The sequence below is a fragment of the Sturnus vulgaris genome, chromosome 5 (assembly GCF_052056855.1).
Source record: "Sturnus vulgaris isolate bStuVul1 chromosome 5, bStuVul1.hap1, whole genome shotgun sequence".
Classification (NCBI taxonomy): domain Eukaryota; kingdom Metazoa; phylum Chordata; class Aves; order Passeriformes; family Sturnidae; genus Sturnus; species Sturnus vulgaris.
This window is the reverse complement of record NC_142247.1, coordinates 11965471-11979704: the sequence shown is the minus strand read 5'-3', so window position 1 is coordinate 11979704 and position 14234 is coordinate 11965471. Positions and strand designations below refer to the sequence as shown.

Sequence of the window (14234 nt, the reverse complement as noted above, 5' to 3'; positions counted from 1 at the left end):
CCATTCTACACAACCTCCCAGCCAAATAAACGGCCCCTCTGCAGAAAACACTGTGAGTGATGCTAAGTGATAACCAGGGGAATTAAAGATTAGATGAGAATAAATGGCCAAACAGTCACAGGTGAAATTTTGGAGCAGCTGGATATAAAACAAGGGAAGGATTACAAAAGGACCAGAGTTAAGAAGGCAAGTTGGGGCAGCGAACAGTGGGGAAGGGAAGGGAAGGGAAGGGAAGGGAAGGGAAGGGAAGGGAAGGGAAGGGAAGGGAAGGGAAGGGAAGGGAAGGGAAGGGAAGGGAAGGGAAGGGAAGGGAAGGGAAGGGAAGGGAAGGGAAGGGAAGGGAAGGGAAGGGAAGGGAAGGGAAGGGAAGGGAAGGGAAGGGAAGGGGGTTGAGGGGGTTGCCGGGGTACAGGTTGCGTGGTGCGGCCCGCGCGTGCCCGCCGCGCGCCTCCGCGCCCCGCGTGAGCGCGCCCCGAGCCAGGGCCCCTCGGCCGCGGCCCCGCGAGCGGCGAGTGCCGTGCGAGCGCTTCGCAGCTTCACTTCCCAGCCAGCGCCTCCGGGAGCGCTCAGACATCCCAGCTCTGGCCGAGACAAACCCGGCCCTGTGACAGGGGGAGCTGGGTGACCGAGTCCTCGGCGGAGACACAACCATCTGAAGTTGGAGCGCTCTGAAAAATGGTTGTTAAATATTTTGATTACTGTATAGAGCGTATTTATTACTCCCATTTCTGTATGAGGACCTGCGATTCCGCGTGCGAGTTAATCACAGCATTGCAATGGAAATATTTTCATGATTTGGAGCACTCGGATGAGTTTAAATTACACATTTCGTAGGATTTTAATTGTAATATCTCTTTATATAAATAACCTTGTAAATACTCTTTTAACCTCACTACATGAGAATACTTTAATTTACAATCGCTGTAAGATTTACAGATTTTTTTGGGAGTAGGGTTTTTTTCCCAAATGAAAAGCTGGTGATGAGCGAATTGCAGGAAATTCTGTTCATTAGTCGGCAGCTCTGGAGAGCCTGTGCCAGAGGCCTCACGTGGTCGCCCAACGACACGCAAACAGCAGAATTAATTAATATTCCCGGCGAGTTCCCGGGCGCCGGGCGCGAAGGGGTTAACGCGGCCGGGTCCGTGCGGGCCTCCCTCACTCGCCCCTTTCTTTTTTCCTTCCTTAATTAATCATGCGCTGCTCCGCAATTTCAATATGGAGATGGCGAGCAATTATTAATGAGCCCGCGGGCTGTCCCGCGGCGCCTCTGGACGAGCCGCGGCCGCTGCGCCCCGGTGGGTGTGAAACCTGCGCGCACAAAGGCTCCTCCTCACCGGGAACACGCCCCAAATCCATAAATAAATAACGAAGGAAGGGCTTTTGTTCGTCGGGCCGATGGCACATGACCTTGCGGCTGAGCCGCGCTGCGCCGTGCCCGGAGAGGGGAAAGCAGGGGGTGCGGGCGAAGCGCCCGAGCCGGCGCTCCCTGGCAGGAGGGGGGGCAAGGGGGTCGGATTTAGCGGGAAATAATACAAATAAACCCCAGATACAGCTCTGCCGGGCAGGAATGTGCAGGGGGACGGGGGTGGAGGATTTAACAGGGAAATAACACAAGTCGCCCGCAGATGCAGCGCTCCGCCGCACAGCGCAGTGCCCCGCGCTGACCCCGCGCACAACATGGCCGTGTTCGCCCGGCCCCGCTCCCGCTCCTCCCCAGCCGGAGCGGCGGCTCGGGGGCTCCAGCGGCACCATCCCGCTCTCCTTACGTTTTTATTTTTTAATTTATTTTTACTCCATCCACCCTCCATCCCTCTATTTTTGGGGGGGAGGGGGAGAAGGTTCTTTTTTTTTTTAAATCTCCTTTCCTCCTCCTGCCGGTATGCCCGCTATCCACACCATGCAGTGCACGACTAGGTAAAAACCCCTAACGGGCAGCTATTTCCATTAGTCGGGTTGATTTTTTTACAGAGCCTTGATAAACGAGGAGCAGCCCAAGGTGGGAGGAGGAAGAGCGGAGCGGAAGGGAGCGGGGATGAGCGGTGAGGGATAACAAAGAGTCAGGTGCAGCGGCGTACAGCTCCCTCACTGCCGCTCGTGGACGGCTCTGGTCTTTAAGCACTCCCCTCACAATTCAGTAAGAAAACGGGAAAGCCGCGGAGGCAAAAGCTGCGTTTGTGCCGGTAGCTGCAGCGCTGGGAGAGGCGAGTGCATTGTGCGGGGAGCGGGTGATGGGCGGCCGTCCCAGCCCAGCCCGTCCCACGGGACAGCCGCGGGAAGGTGCGCCTGGCGCGGCCCCGCACGGCCGCACCCCGCGCTCGGAGCGCGTCCTGCAGGTTTGCCGCATCGCAGCGGGACTCCCTCCCCGGGATGGATGTCGCCGCGGAGCCAAACGAACCGGGCGCAGGGACGGAGATTTCAGCAATGGCGAAAGGGGGGCGGCGGGAGGAGGGGGGTAAAAAAAAAAAAAAAGGGGGGGGGGGGAAATCAGGAGATCAGGATATGATAAACAGCACTGAAAAATGGCAGGAGGATAATGTTTACTTTTGAATCCCTGGCCCGCTGCCAGGCTGGCGCTGGTTTTTAGGTTAGCAGAGGCTGGGAGGAAGGGCCAGACTGAGGCGGGGCTTGCTGCTGTCAAGGAAAAAAAAAAAAAAAAAAAAGGGCTGCAAATTGCTGTTCTCAGCTTTTTTTCTCTCCTCTCCTCCACCCCCGCCCTCCCCCGAAAAAAGGCAGTGCTTTCTCTTAGGCTCTTAAAAATGATGCAGAATTTTAACCATCTGCTGTACCCGGAGCTCTTCGCTGGTGCTGCGTAGCTGAATTTTTGCAAAGGGAAAAAATTGCAAAGCTTTCAGAAATAGAAAACTGTTCGTAAGCATGTAAAATATTTTAGGGAATCCTTTCTTTAAAGAAAGATTCTATTTAATTACGGACTGAGAAGTGGGTATTAATAGAACTGAAAGGTTTTTAGCCTATTGTGGTTTTTTAGCCAGAAGAGACACAGGTGTACTGCTCCATCACAGCTTTGCAAGCAGCATGAGCAGTCGGAGACTCGGGAAGTGTACAGTGATGGGAGCTGAGCATTTCTGTAACACTGATTTTTAAATTTTTTTTTCGAGACTCGCTCTGGAAGTGTAGATGTAGCTGAATGCAGCAAAGTCATCCCTTTACCGGCTGTGTGTGTATATATGGGAGTAAAATTATTTAATGATCAATATGGGGACTGGCAAAGGAACCATGTAACTGCCACGGCCTCCTGAACTACCATAGTATGTCCAGTGCACAAAGGGACACTATTCCTAAAAAATAAAGGAAGAGGAAAAGGCTTTTGAATTGGTGAAGCTTAAAGGCGAAAGTAGAAAGAGTCTTTAATATGAAATCCTTACTTCCCATAAATTAGATTAACTGTTTAAATGCCATGAACAGTAAATTAAATATTTCAGATGTTCATTAATCAGAATATAATGTTTGTCCCGAGTAAGAGCTAAGAAAATTGGAGGTTATTGACTCATAATTCATCTACATATTTAAGATCAATTACCTAGAAAAGGAAAAAGAGATTGCAGTGAAATATTTGAGGCATGTAGTTCCTTTGAAAATGCAGTTTGGATTTTCTCTTTTAAGATCTGTCAATACCAGATTGTTACCTCAAGTCACTAGTTATTGTTTGTAACTGTGAGGACTGTATTTTTTTTTTAATGAAACCTCTACAAATAAATATTAAGAAAAGCATTTACTTTCTGAAGCCAATGTAGAGGCCTGGCTAAGTCTCTTCATTCAATTTAAATTTATTTTAAAAGGCTATATTACAGGGCAGATGTCTCATAGTCTGCATACATTTTCTTATTTGTAAAGCTGAAAATTTGGGATGTATTTTTTCACCTGTTGCCGACACAGGACAAAAGGGGTGAGGGGGAAAGAAGATTTACTGATCATGCAGGCTTTTGCAGGGAACTTGTTCATCATTTCATTACTGGTTGGTAAAAAACAGCCACTTTTTTCCCTCTGCTTTTAGGTGCCCCAGAAAATCTTACAATATGTGCTTCAGACAGTGCCAGAGAAGCATAATGAGGTGTTTAGTCACAGTTTGGATGTGGTATTTGTAGAAAACAGTGCAGGAACTGTGGGCTGGATTTTCAAGGGAATAGTCCTTGTAATCCAAGGCTGCCTAAATCCCAAACTGGTATCCAGGCAATAGCGGCACTAAATTCTCTGTTTGCTTTTTGTTAGGCACTTGTCTGCTGAACACTTTCCTTTTCTTGCAAGAACTGCAGCATGGCTGGGCATTTTGATGGTGGGATTTGTTGGTTTGGTTTAGGGTTTTGTTTTGTTTCTTCTGTTAACCCTTGGATTTCTGTTCACTCCCTTTATTGCAGAGCATCTCCGTAAATAGGAATGCAGGCAGTCTGGAGTAAGTGTTATTTTCTGATATGGAATACATAGATGGGAGGGCTTGGGAGGGTTGGAATTTGTGGGCCAGTAAAATACTAATGTGCTAGCATTTTCCCTGATTGTGTATTTGAATTTAGAAGTCAGTGGTGTAGTGGAACACTCTGGTATAAATAGCAGTCTTACCTAATACTCTGCAGTTTAGAGAACAAAGATTTCTTTGGGAATAATCATGTCTGAAAGACTTCAGTATTGAGGTACTCTGCAAATCAATTACACATATTTCACTGTATGTGCAAATACAGCATTATGCAGGCTTTGAGAATTCAGAATTGTATATTGGGAACCTGTTAGGATGCAGGACTATATGAAACTGCATACACCTCAACTAGTAGTGAAGTGTATCACTTGCTTATAACCGTGTTTTTCTGTGGGTGTGCAACTGTACATGAATAAATATGTAGAAGATGCTGGTCTTACAAAATCATCTTGGATTTGGCATTATTTAATATACTACCTGTAAGGTATGTTGCCATCCCCTAACACACATCTCAACATAACCTCTGTTCTTATTTTAGTACTAATTTGTTCTTTCAGCAAGAATAATAGCATGAATCTGTGGATTCAGGTTATAGATTTAGTTCTAAATTTAAATTAACAAGCAGATTATTTTAATATGAATTTCACAGTCCTAATGATAGTTAAACAAAAGTATCTTTGTGCAGTTATTTGCAAAAAAAATTGAGTTTAAGTTGCTGAACGCTGAATATTGTATTTCTGCTTTGTTGTTGAATGCTGGAGCTGGTTATTTGAAAATAAGTAGGGGTTTTCTGAGATATGGGGGAAGTATGCTTTTTCACTTTGAATTTGTATTGACTGTTTTCTGGTTAAATAGAATATTAAATGTAGTATAATTACAGTGTTGTTTAAATAATGAATTAAAGCCAGCAGATGACACAATATGCAAAACAGTTTATAGCAACAATCAGTTTCCAGATAGTTCTGTGTACTGCCGAATTATGGATAAAATAAATTGAATGAAATCTAATAAGAGTAAGGACGTGTCTGATACTTGCATTGCAGCATCATTATTACCTGGGAGAATTTGAATGATACAGGAGCCAGGAAAGTCTTACTTTTTTTTGGTAACTTTTTTTCTTTTTTTTTTTTTTTTAAATATAAAGTCGTAGATCTGCCTAAGTGTCAAATCCATAGAATCCCTGAAGAGACAAGTTCTGGGATGTCTCTCTCATTTTGTCTTGTGCTGGCATCTATTACTGCTACAAAATATATAGGTTCATCTGAAGATTCCTGAAAAGCCCCTGTTCTGTGAATTTTTCCAGTACCAGTGGACATGTCATATAAAACTCTAAAAGGAGATAGCTAGAGGGCTTAGTTCTGCTGTCAGCATAGAACACGTTTTCATTATTTTTTTCCTGTGGTTTGAATAGAGATTCAAATCAGGCCTACCAAATTTGTTTGAAATGAAACAGAAAATACAAATATGGGTATGTGTGCAAATTTATTTATTTGTTTGTTATCTGCCTAATTAAATCAGCAACATGGTATCTGATGTCCATTAAAAATGTGGGGTTTGTTTTGGGTTGTTTTTTCAGTTCCTGACTTGGAAAGTATTTAATGGTCAGTGGAAAAAAATGAGGAAGAGGAGGGTGTGGCTGCTGCTGAGAGGCTCTGGCCCTGCAAAGGGTCCCTGGCTTGTGGTCCTGCATCGGCACAAAACGAAGACTTCTTACAGGTAAAACTGAATTATTCTTCCTTTTGTTGTTGTTAATCAGGAAACAAGCGAGCATGTAATGCTGTTATTTGCCTATTTCTGAAGGCTGGTCAGTGGTCCTCACTTGAGTTTAGTAGCTTTATTCACATCTTGCTCTATTCCAGACTTTTCAACTCTTTCCTTAATCAGTCGTGACAACAACAAAACTACTTTCAGCTCAGCAGAGTAATAAGAAAAGTGGTTTGATGTTTTGTTTATTCTGAATAGCCAGTGAGGGACTTATCCTGTACGTGCTGGAGTGGATCTGAATTTTCATTTCCACTCTGCATTGTGCCTTTAGTCCCTGAGCTGGCACATACACACAGATACTTCTGCCTTTAGGTCTTTATATTATGGCCGCAATTACAGCATCATAAAGACTTGAAATGAGACTGAGAATATCTTCAGGTTACAATTCTTGTGGGATGAAATTTTGGCAGTATTTTTAGCAAAACTGGATGCTGGTTTGCCTTTTTTTTTTTTTTTTTTCAATAATGCTGATTTACAATTTCGGTTTTGACCAGTTGATGTTACAAGTATGTTTATGCCGTGGTTCAGTTTTAGCATTCTTTTTTTTTTCCCCCCTTTGCTGCTGCAAATATAGTTTGAAAACATGTGAGTTCTACTGAGACCATAAGTGAAGAGAGAGCTGATGAAACTTCAGTAGTAAAACCACTCACCGGTGTGGTTACAGAATCTGCTCCCACATCTCATGTCTTATATTTGAGCTCATAATCTCTTAATTACGTATCCTTGTCTTCCTTTGAAGAGCAGCAGTGTGTGGGTTGTGGTGAGGTATTCTCACAGCTTGGGTGAATTTTAGCCACAAGACCAAAGGCTGAGTGTAGCAAACCACCGTGTGAGTGGCAATAACCCAAGATCTGACATACGACTTGGACTCTCTTATAATTATTAAATGGGTTTTGCAAATAATGATATATGGATGGGAAAAAAGATAGTAAGATGAAAGAAAGGAAATGAATTTATATGTTACAGAGAAGAGTGCTATATGCAACATTTATATAGTAAAACCAAGTCTTACAATTTATGTTCTTGCTAATTACTCGTGGTGCAGAGGAGAGAGCAGGTGGCAAAGTAAACATGCATGTTTTTACGTGTTTTTGTGATGTTTGAATGATGCATTGACAGCGTTGTGTCAGGCATCATAGCTTGCTTAGAGGATGAGGCATTTTGCATTAGATAAAGAGAACTTGTCTATTTTTTTTTGCCATTTCTTTTGGCCACAGAAAACAAAAGTAGAAATTACTGCACTGGAACAGGCCCACAGTGTAATTAATGCCAATCTACCCTGGCATTTTTTACAAAGGGTTGATTGGTAAGAGAGTGAAGGTGACCAGCATCAGATCCTTTTGGAGTACCCTGTCTTTGTCAGAAAGTGGGGCAGGCGAGTCCCTTGGCTTTGCACAAAGGTCCATGTGGTCTTTCCAGCAAACAATCCCATCTAACACTGCATTTCTGTAGGCTATGGTTAGAATCATTCTTTCTGATTCCTGCTGATGTCCCTTAACAAGGCATTGATTTTCACATGCTCAGGCTGCACGTTGAAAAATAATATATTCCCATAGTTTGAATTTAACAAACAATAGTTTGAATTTTAATTTAGCTGAATCATTTTCCTTCCAAGACTGGAAATGAGTGAGAAAGTTGGACTACAGATCCTGACTTTCAGACTGTGTATCTCTCATGTGTTCCCTGTTGCTTATGTGCTCATTAAAATAAATAGTTTGATCACTTTGTGTTTTCATATATGGCAGTCTCTTAAAAGTGAGATTGTTGTAGACACCTGCCCTTGCACTCCTGTTACTTCTGTAGCTTTAATGAGGAAAGGCTCATTGGCATTCCCCAGGAAGCTGTTTCCCTGGCAGGCAGATACTGGAAGGATAATGTTTTCAATGCAGGACTCTGTTTTCCTGCTTGACGTACCTGACATTATTGAGTATCTCTGAAAGTTTCTGTTGATTTGTTATGGTGGCACCCAGGTCCTCCCCTTGGAGAATGTTGCAATATGATCGCCTTACCAATTATTAAAAAAATAAAAATATTTATTGTGTTTCAAATTCACTCAGCTTGGTTAAAGCCTTCAGTAACTCCAGTACTCTTCCCTTGCTTGTAATTTTTGCCACTCTTTATTTTACAGCTGATCTTTCTAGATATGAACTAAAGTTAAAAACTGATACCAGCATTCAACTCCTAACATTTCTCTTGTCAAAGTGTCTTTTCATTCGTACATTTTACTTTTGGCTCTTTAGCTTGTTTTCAGTCATGATTCCAACTTCCAGTCGTGACTACTGTGTTTTCTTTATGGTCTTCATGGGTCCCATTGTCAAAGCCCTTTTGAAAGGCCAAATAAATAATAATGAATTCTGTGGATGCACTCAAAGTTAAAAAGGATGTATTTTTCGTTATGTTATCAATGTTGTTTTTCTCCCCATTATGTAATCCCTGCTCAGGCATTAAAGTTATAATCTTTTAAAGTAGCCTTCCAGACGGTTTACTAAATCACAGAATTCATTGGCATGTAATCTGGATCATCATTTGTGGCTATTTTTGAGGACTGCTATCCTTTCATTCCTGATAGAAGAGTGCAGATTTTTTTTGGAAGCCCTGCCTCCAACCTTGGGCTGGTTCTGAAAGGCTGTGTGTGTCCTCAGAACGGCTTGCCTTTAATTTATCCTTCTATTTCAGCACTTTCTGTTTTGCTATCTGCTGTTCTTTCAGCCTTTACTTGCAAAAGAATTAATTAATGGGATTTGCTATTTGAAAGGACCATAGCGGACAGTTTCTTGACTTGAATATCATAGATTTTCCCATCTGTATTAAGCCTAAAAGCTTCTTTTTAGCCTAAAAGGTACCTTTGGTCTGTCTGGATTTCTGGGCATCAGGAGACAGAGAGGCATATCTTAGAATATGAGGTAGGGTCAAGATTGCTCCATCCCCCCAAAAGATGGACAATGCAAAAATTTTGTGTCACAGAATCATGTTTCCTCTCTTGGGCTGTTCAAGAGAAAGGACATCTCATTCCCTCACTTTCCTGAGTGCTGTTTTTCTTCCCATCTTGGAGGGAGAATGCTGTTGGCTGGTGTGAAAGTGAAAGAGAACTGAAAAAGAAAAGACCTGGAATTTCCACTGGAAGAAATAGTGGGTATTTTTTAGTGAATATCCCAGATTAGGAACCCAGCTAACATGAAATGTTAGTATGGTCATAGAGGGTGAGAAAAGGCAAGGTTCCTCTTTTGCATAACTAAATAGCTCAAGGTCATAATCAGCCATTATTTTTTCTGTGGTGTTTTTCGTCCTCTTTCTTCAGTCCCTTTGTTTCCCAGTACTATTTCAGACTTGCCAGACAATTGTTGTGCAGTCTTCCTGCTTCTAATATATGTCAATAAATTGTCCTTATGCCACTGGTTCAGTCCTTATGCTCCCAATCTCCATTTTTAAATCTTAATGTCTAAGTATATTCTTTGTTCTGGTTGTTTCAGTCCAGTGCTTTTTGGAAAAGGTACCCCTTTGCTTCAGCCTGATACAAAGCTTTGCTCAGTACTCACATTGCTCTTGCCCACCTGCTCCTTCTGTGTCTAGAGATTTTGTTACTCTTTTTTTCCTGATGGATATATTATGCCTGCATAATCTTTTGTGCCAAAAAGCAGAGTGTTTCCTTGGAATTGATGGGAAGATCTGATGAACATACATTGTTTTAAATACCTGTTGTACATTTTTGCTTTGTCCTGGACACAGCCTTTTCTAAACCTGTTGTCAAGGCTTTCTGACTCCACTTTCTCTCCTTGACTCCTGATATACAATGAAATCTGATCTATCGTATCAGATTTCAGGGAACAGCAGTCACAGGAAAGTGTATTACTAGATTTGGTTGTTTCAGGCACAGAACTGGACAGGTGAGAGTTACCCCAAGTGCCAGTCATTCACCCACCTGCAGTGGGAATGCCACCCATCACGGTGCAGACACACAGTTTGGAAATTTTGGAAATGCCTTCTTTGCTCTTGGCTGTGTTGGAATCTGCAGTAAGTTTCTGACTTCTGCTACTGGGGTGAGAAAAGATCAGAAACCACAGGAGCAGGAATGCAGTGGTGGATGAAGAAGGGCCAATGCAGGCTGGGTGTAACGAGATCCCCGCTTGCTGCACGTCTTGCATTAATTCATGCTGCTAGAAACTAAAAAGGTGAACATATTGTTATGGATCCAAAAACAGCTATTTTGCACAAAGTGTCTGGGAATGGAAGGACACCCTCTCAGCCCTCCCCCTGTGTGGTTCATGTATTGTGGGACTCTTGGACCTTGATTTTTGGAGTTATGGCCACTCTTGGTCCTATTCTCAAAGCTGTTGGTGATGGGTGATCTTGTGCTGATTCCAACTCATTTACCCTGTGTGGGGTTTGTCTGTGGTGCTGAGCTCCCTGCCCAAAGACTTTGATCAAAACCTTGCCCCCTTGCCTGGCTTGATTCCTATTATTTTCTTCTGGAAGCTCTAACATAATGTTCAGCTTAATCAGAGGTGCCTCTGCCTGAGGATAAAGAAGGGAAAATATCTTAGCCTGGACCACTCTCTTCTATGTGCTCTTTTCCTCCTATCCTGGCTGTCTAACTGATGGTAACATCTGCATTCCAGTGAGTCACGTCATCACAGAGGAAGAAACCAAGGTACAAAGCAAGTTTGAGATCATTCAGCAGGCCAGTGGATTGGAGATGAGAATGGAAAGGAGACACTCCAACACGCTATCTAGCTGTATGTTACCAATGCAGCATTACTTTAGTGGTTTTCAGAGATGCTTCTCTTAATAACCACATTAATAATGATGTTCTAAGATATTACGAGAATTGTTAAGAGAAATCTTAACAGTCAAAATAAGTGCTTATTTAGCCTGATAAAGCTTAGCAGTCAGCGTGTGTGAAATTTTATAGGCAGCATAGTTTCAATTTATTTTCCTTGTTCTTCTCTTTGCAAGTGAGCCATCATGGAGTTAGCAATTGTCTACTGCAACAGGCAACTTCTCTGCCCATCCACAGGCTACAAGATGTTTTAAGAATTTTATTTATAATAGTTACTTACATTTTTTAATAGCCACTTTAAGACCCAATCAATTTTATAAATCAACTCAGAATTTTTCAAAAGGGGATACAAAATAAAAAAAACTGTAATGAGATGATAAGTTTTCACTTATAATAATTTGATAACTTTAAAAATAACTTTCAAGCAGCTGGCTAGCTCTGCAGAAATTAACCTGGTTCTGAAACATGAATTTTTACACTTTTGCTCTGAAAATAATGTGCCACTGAGCCATGACAGCTTAAGGTGTCTCTTTTTTGAAACGGGAGTAGGTGGGGAAGTCCAGTGATTTAGTGACTGAAGAGAGTTGCCACTTGCGTGAGCTCCATCCCTAGGGATATGACCTTTTTAATCCTCTTTAGTTAATGTATTGGTGATCTTTACTTAGGCAGAGTAAACAGTGCTGTTCTGAACAAAGGGGAGGTCATGCTTCCTGCATTACACTCTGACCCCGGGGTCACGGCCTTTGTTCACTTCTCAATGGGAATTGCTCTCCGAGGGCCACCACAAAATGGAGAACTAATTTCGGCACGTGCTGGCGGAGAATGGCAGAGTATCAGGTTTGCCTCAGCCGAACCTCCGGGCGCCGCGCTCGCAGCCAGAGGAAAAGTCAAACTATTTCAAAGAGGACGTATTAGCTCTTTAATTACCAGTGACCGTGGCACTTAAAACCTCGTTGAACTAAATATATTGCTTGGGTCTTCCCCCTGTAATTCAATTGCTCACTTTTCAGCCTTTAAATTTATTTTTTTTTAAATGCCTGACTGGATTCTTCCAAAGGAAGAAGCACAGACTAGTGAAAAATAGCGATTTCTTCCCGTAAAAGAAAGTGGGAAAGCACATGGCAATTGCAGCATCAAACTTGGGCCTCTGAGGTCTCAGAATGAGCCTGGTTTCTCAGCCCATAAGGAAACGTGGTGCTGTGTCCCAGAAGATTGTATTCAGCACCTTTTCCATAACTCCTTCTGTGTGTTGCAGCAGTGCACACACTCGCAGGGCCCTGTGAGGCCAGGCATGGCAAGCACAGGGTACTGAGCCAGGGAGAGCCAGAACTTCCTCAGCTTTATCGCTGATTTTATGCAAAAAGGCTGTGGTGGTTTTTTTTCCCCTTGGCTTCGAAAGTAACTGATGGCAGAATGTGATGCATCTCATTTTTAGTTGCTGTGACTAGGGAATGTATATAAACATGGAAGCTGAGATAAATTATCTGGAAGACTTGCATACAGAAAACCACCACCTTTCGTCTAAAGTTGGTTCTTTCTCATCTGTATGCTCTTTTTCTTAGCAGTAAAATCTGTGAAATACAATTTTTGATAAAAAAAGTAATTAAACTATAAACACATAACTTCAGTCAGCATACGGCTTTTCCACATTTCTTCCTTCTATCAAAAAAAACCCCAAACCAAGAAAGCCCTAATTGCTGATGACAGCCAAGTTGTATAAAACACAGCAGGGTTAGAACTGAGCACAAGGGATCTGTGTGTATTGGGGGGAGCTTAAAATGTTGCCATCACAAAAATAAATAACACTACAATAGTAAACTTTGAGTCTTCTGTGGCTGTCAGCATGAATAGAATTAAGGTAAAAATGTATCTTTGCATTCCAGTCATTTCAAGGAAAACATTACGTCCCTCTTTGAGTTTCCTTGCAGTTGAATTATTTAAACAAACACTTCTAATAATCTACTCTTAGACTTAAAAGTACATTCTGTAATACAGCAGAACGAGCTCTTTTAACAAAAGAAGTGGCCAAGCAGCTGAGCCATCGTGCCTTTTGAGTGAAAACTTGCATTCAGAGCTGAACCAAATGTGAGCAGCAATGCTGACTGCAGCAATACTGAAACCAGCCCTTCTGTGTCCCTTACTTGTTGCAGCAAATTCACCAAGTCCACTACCTTTAGATTTTTTAATGGAAGATAGAGTGGAAATGTATATTTACCTGTTTTCCACTAAAAATAATATTGTCAGGTTGACATAAGTCTATTACTCCCTTGTGTTACTTAGTTGTAATTAATATGTTTACTAATAAAAATACCAAGTCCATCCCCTTTCATAATTTTTTTTCAGTACTATTATTGCTATTCTGTTATCTGTGGGATTTTAGAGACTAAAAAGAATCTCAAGGCAATGCTATTTGCATTATTTTGGGTTTTTTTCAATGCCTTAAAGCATTGATATGGTTGTGCTTTCTTTGGAGTTAATGAGCTGTAGTAGAATTTTAAAATGTGGATAGCAGCTTGGAGTTCAAAAGAAAAAAGTTAAGAAAATACTTAGCCAATATTCAAATTTTAAAATACTTCTTTTTCTTTAGAAAGATATTGGAACCTTACAATAACTGTAGGAAGTGCCTGATGAAAGGAAAAAGTAATTTTTTCAGAGTGTGTTAAACATTTCAGCATGCAGTATGATAATTTAGGATGCCATTGTAGCAGTGCCTCTTCTGAAAGATCCTTAGTGAAGGAAACCTTTTGGAATGTTTTTGCTTTGAATGTTGCTGACTCAAACCTCTCAGGATTTTTTTTGTTTAGTTATTTTTTTTACTGTTTAAAAAAGAGCTTTATCTGTAGAAAGGTTTAGATTGATAGAATGAGCAGAGAATAGTCTATTTTACTGTGTGAACTTGATTCTTCAGCATTACTATTTCTGGCACTGATTTTTCCAGCTAGTGTACCTGGTAAAGCATAATGGTGGGTAAGATTTCTCTCATTTCCTAGACAAAGATGTTGCTGAAATTAAAACATGAGCTTCTAATTTTGGTATCAAAATTGTTTCCAAATGTGACCCCTGCAGTGAAAACCAAGTAGGAGCCGTTCATATTTAACAGCCTTCTCTCTTTAGCAACTGGTGTACACTTGTCTGTACTGATTTTAATATGAAACCATTTCTATTTCCCTGTTGATTTCCCTGATCCGCTGGACCATTGAAATATATCAGTTTAAGGAGGGAAAGCATGAAAAATTTTTAAAATAGTCCTGTAGAACATGGGTTTTG

General features: G+C 41.8%; 1 protein-coding gene and 1 long non-coding RNA gene across 28 annotated transcripts in view; one reads left to right on the top strand and one right to left on the bottom strand.

Moving 5' to 3' along the window:
* The window catches only part of LOC148223558 (uncharacterized), a 28846-nt gene that overhangs the window by 6019 nt on the left and 8593 nt on the right, over positions 1-14234 (bottom strand). The window contains exon 1 of one of the 9 annotated variants that reach the window (XR_015803738.1): positions 1335-1387. The exons of 7 other annotated variants lie outside the window; for them this stretch is intronic. The gene's annotated coding sequence lies outside the window, so the exon portion shown is untranslated. Of the gene's footprint in view, positions 1-410; positions 441-1334; positions 1388-14234 lie in introns of those variants that run through there. One more of the 9 variants, XR_015803739.1, reaches the window with a different exon arrangement.
* LOC106855620 (uncharacterized) overlaps positions 1725-14234 on the top strand; it is a 143649-nt gene continuing 131139 nt past the window's right edge. For 15 of the 19 annotated variants that reach the window (XR_015803756.1, XR_015803761.1, XR_015803762.1 and 12 more), the window contains exons 1-2: positions 2481-4408; positions 6003-6142. This is a non-coding gene — a long non-coding RNA (uncharacterized LOC106855620). Of the gene's footprint in view, positions 2135-2283; positions 2334-2480; positions 4409-6002; positions 6143-14234 lie in introns of those variants that run through there. The other 4 variants (XR_015803752.1, XR_015803749.1, XR_015803751.1 and 1 more) reach the window with 4 other exon arrangements.